We start from the raw sequence: 4,490 nt of genomic DNA, 5'->3' as shown, positions 1-4,490 counted from the left end.
AACTTAGGCGAGTACGGGGTCGCAACTAAGCCTCCGAATGGGAGGATTGCTCTCCATTTGGAGTATTTTTTAACTTAGGCGAGTACGCGGTCGCAGCTAAGCCCCTGAGTGGGAGGATTGCTCTCCACTCGGAGTGTTTTTTAACTTAGATGAGTGTAGGGTCGCAGCTAAGCCCCCGAGTGGGAGGATTGCTCTCCACTTGGAATGGTTTTAACTTAGGCGAATCAGGTTCGTGGCTATGCCACCCACTGGGGGATTTGGAAACAAATGATTATGGGAAATCAATCATTAAGATACTGCAAAAATCTTGTCTTTGGGAAGCAAACTGAAGTATTCTTCTTACAACCCGTTGGGTCGAGTGATTTTTTGTATAGAAAGGACGAAGCAGCTCTGCATTCCATGCGCGTGGCTCATCCATATTCTTGGCTACATTGTAGATGTGGTACGCTCCATTGTGAAGCACCTTGGTGATGAAGAAGGGACCTTCCCAGGCCGGAACAAGCTTGTGAGGCCGTTTCTGATCCACTTGGAGCACAAGGTCTCCTTCCTGGAACACTCGACCTCTGACATTACGGGCATGGAATCAACACAGATCTTATGGATAGATGGTCAACCGAATCAAAGTCATCTCGCGTCCCTCTTCTAGGAGATCAATTGCGTCTTTGCGTGCTTGCCCTACTTCAGCTTTTGAGAAGAGTTCCACCCGGGGAGCATTGTGCAGCAAGTCACTTGGAAGCACAGCCTCGGCGCCATACACAAAGAAGAATGGGGTTCGGCCAGTCGACCGGTTCTGCGTTGTTCTCAGCCCCCATAAGACGGATGGTAACTCAGTCACCCAAGCTCCAGCAGCGTGCTTGAGGTCACGCATCAGTCGGGGTTTTATCCCTTGGAGGATCAAACCATTCGCCCTTTGTGCTTGCCCATTCGACTACGGGTGTGCAACAGATGCATAGTCAACCCGAGTGCCTTGGGATGCACAGAGTGCCTTGAATTCATCAGAATCAAAATTGGAGCCGTTATCTGTGATAATGCTGTGAGGAACTCTATATCTGAATATCAACTCCTTGATGAAACTAACGATAGTGCTTGAATCAAGGTTCTTGATGGGCTTGGCTTCGATCCACATGGTGAACTTGTCAACTGCTATGAGCAAATGAGTGAAACTACTTCTGCCGGTCCTGAAGGGTCCAACCATATCCAACCCCTAGACTACAAACGGCCATACGAGTAGAATAGTCTTCAAGGCAGACGCAAGCTTGTGAGACATGTTGGAGTAGAACTGGCAACCTGCGCACTTGTCGACTATATCTTTTGCCATCTCATTTGCCCAAGGCCAATAGAACACCGCTCGGTTTGCTTTGGCCACGATGGTCCAAGAGGACGCATGGTGACCACAGGTCCCCGAGTGGATTTCGTTTAAGATCATTCGACCTTCTTCTGGGGTGATGCAGCATTGAGCCACTCTTGTGACACTTTCTCTGTAAAGCTGTCCTTTTTATCACGGTAAAAGCTTTCGATTGACGGACTATTTGGCGAGCCTCATCCTCATCCTCTGGGAGCTCTTGCCTGAGTATGTACGTGATGTACGGAACCATCCAATCGGGCGTGATTACTAGGACTTCCATGATTAGGTCGACCACAGCTGGGACTTCGATCTCAGTCGGATCGGTTGAACTCTTCGGTTGTGGGGTCTCTTCCTTGAAGGGATCTTCTTGTACTGACGGGGTGTGGAGATGCTCCAAGAACATGTTGCTGGGAATAGGCTTCCGAGTGGAACCTATCTTTGCCAGGTCATCGGCAACTTGATTCTTGATTCTGGGAATGTGGTGGAGCTCTAACCCCTCAAACTTCTTCTCTAGCTTCCTCACTGCATTGCAATAATCGGTCATTGCTGGACTCCTGACGTCCCATTCCTTCATTACTTGATTAACCAGTAAGTCTAAGTCGCCGTAGACCATCAAGTGCCGGACGCCGAGTGAAATGGCCATACGCAACCCATACAATAGCGCCTCATACTCAACTTCATTGTTTGAAGAATCAAAGTGAATCTGGAGGACATAACTGAGCTTGTCACCTCTTGGGGACACTAAAACCACTCCTGCACCAGAGCCATTCAACATTTTGGGCCCATCAAAGAACATGGTCCAATGTTCTGACTGAATCTGAGTCGGCTGCTTTTGTTCTATCCACTCTGCGAGGAAATCCGCAATTGCTTGAGACTTGATGGCTTTCTTTGCCTCAAACTTGACATCGAAAGGAAGGAGTTCAATCGCCCATTTTGCCACTCGACCAGTTGCATCTCTGTTATTCAGAATCTCTGATAATGGAGCATTGCTGACGACTAAAACTGAGTGATCAGAGAAATAGTGTGCAATCTTCTTTGTGGTCAGGTAAATCCCATAAACAAGCTTCTGATAATGAGGGTATCTCTGCTTGGACGAGGTCAAGATTTCTGAAATGTAATACACAGGGCGCTGAACTTTGAAGGCTTTGCCTTCTTCCTCCCGCTCGACCGTGAGCATTGTGCTAACAACCTGTCCCGTGGCTACGATGTAAAGCAGTAAAGGCTCCTTGATGGCTGGAGGAGCAAGAACCAGCTGGGTGGAAAGAAGGGCTTTGAGCTCTTCAAACACTGCTTCACCTTCGTCATTCCACTCGAACTTGTCAGACTTCTTCATTAGTCGGTAAAGAGGCAGTGCCTTTTCACCAAGGCGTGAGATGAATCGGCTCAATGCAGCCAAACAACCAGTAAGCTTCTGAACATCGTGCACACGCACTGGGCGCTTCATTCAGAGGATTGTGCCAATCTTCTCTGGATTCATCGATCCCTCGTTCAGAAACAAGAAAACTGAGTAACTTCCTGTCGGGGACTCCGAATCATTTTGATGGATTGAGCTTGATATCATATCTTCTTAAGTTGGCAAAGGTTTTGGCGAGGTCAGTCAGCAGGTCGGAACCTTTGCGTGACTTGACCACTATGCCATCCATGTATGCTTCCACATTCCAACTGATTTGAGTGAGCAGGCACTTCTGAATCATGCGCATGAATGTGGCTAACATAGCAAAAACACCCGAATGGGGTGATGAAAGCTGTCTTTATCTCGTCGTGTCCATACAGTCGGATCTGATGGTACCCGGAATAAGCATCCAAAAAGGACAGTCGCTCACATTCCGTAGTTGAGTCGACTATCTGGTCGATGCGGGGCAGAGGAAAATGATCTTTTGGGCAGGCCCGATTGATGTGCTTGTAGTCAACACACATTCGAAGTGATTTATCTTTCTTGGGGACCATAACGACATTGGTGAGCCACTCGGAGTGGTATATATTGCGGATGAACTCGGCAGCCAGAAGGGGTTCCACAACGGCGGGATTTGAAGGGGGACAGCTAGTACAAGCTATCCTGACTAAAGGTGGTCTTCAACTGCCAAAGGCACTGGCGATGACGCCGTCTTGGGCTCCACGGTGACCTCCGTCCTGCCGTCCTGCTGGTCTTGGTCTTGTTGCACCGATATGGAAACCTTTGCTTGATGCCTCGGTACTCCGTGCCTGCGCTTGCCCCCTTTGCACCAAAGAGGAAACGAGGACACTGCGCAGTCTGGCGCCCGCCTGGCCTTGATCGTCATGGCTTGCGTCATGAGCACCTCGCAAGGTACCCTTTCCTTGATCTCTCCGCCTCCTCGCTAGCCTTCCTGGTGAGGCCACCCCCGAGGAGGCCTTGTGTCGTCCGCCCCGCAAGGCTTGGCCCCTCGGGAGGGTCTTGATCTTGGGTTGATGAAGACGGGCTGCACTGGGCCACTGCTGAGCCACGCCGCTGACTGCAGGCAGGCAAGTCTGGATACCCCCATATCCAGAACACCGAAAGTAGCCCCCGGGCCCAAGGCGCGCTCGGACTTGGCTTAGTAGTGAAGCCAAAGGGCAAGTGCGGAGCGCCACAGGCCCCAATAGCCTGCGGCCTTGGTTGACACATGGCGACTGAGTGGACGTGGGCGTCTCTGCTCCCCCACGCTGCCTTGGCAACTGCCCGATTTGACGAGTGCCTGGTGCATGCAAAAAAAGTCATCATTATCTATGATCGTGGAGGCCGGCGGTTGGCCTCCTCTGGACTATAAGTACGGAGAGGCGTGAGCCCCCATTGTCCATCTCTCCTTGCTCCGCTTGCTTCTTCTCTCTTGCTCCTCCTCTACTCTTGACGCCAATGGCACTGATCCACCGGTTCTCAGCCGAAGAGAAAGGAAAGCCCCCCGGGAGGGGCCTGACCCGCTCCCGCCGAAGAAACGGCTGGTCCCGCGCTGCCGTGACGAGGCTACGTGGCCGGAGATGACGAGGCCTTGGTACGAGCGACCACCTCCTGGGTTCCCGCTACCCCTACACCGGGCCGAGGGCCCTGGAGAGGGAGATGGTGAGCGCCGCCGCCCGCGCCATAGGCGAGGTCGATGAGCCACGGCGGGGCGCGCCGTTGCTCCTGGAGTCCACACCACGGACTCCCCTC

Source organism: Triticum dicoccoides, chromosome 3B (assembly GCF_002162155.2).
Source record: "Triticum dicoccoides isolate Atlit2015 ecotype Zavitan chromosome 3B, WEW_v2.0, whole genome shotgun sequence".
Taxonomy (NCBI): Eukaryota; Viridiplantae; Streptophyta; class Magnoliopsida; order Poales; family Poaceae; genus Triticum; species Triticum dicoccoides.
Note: the sequence above shows the minus strand (reverse complement) of the source record.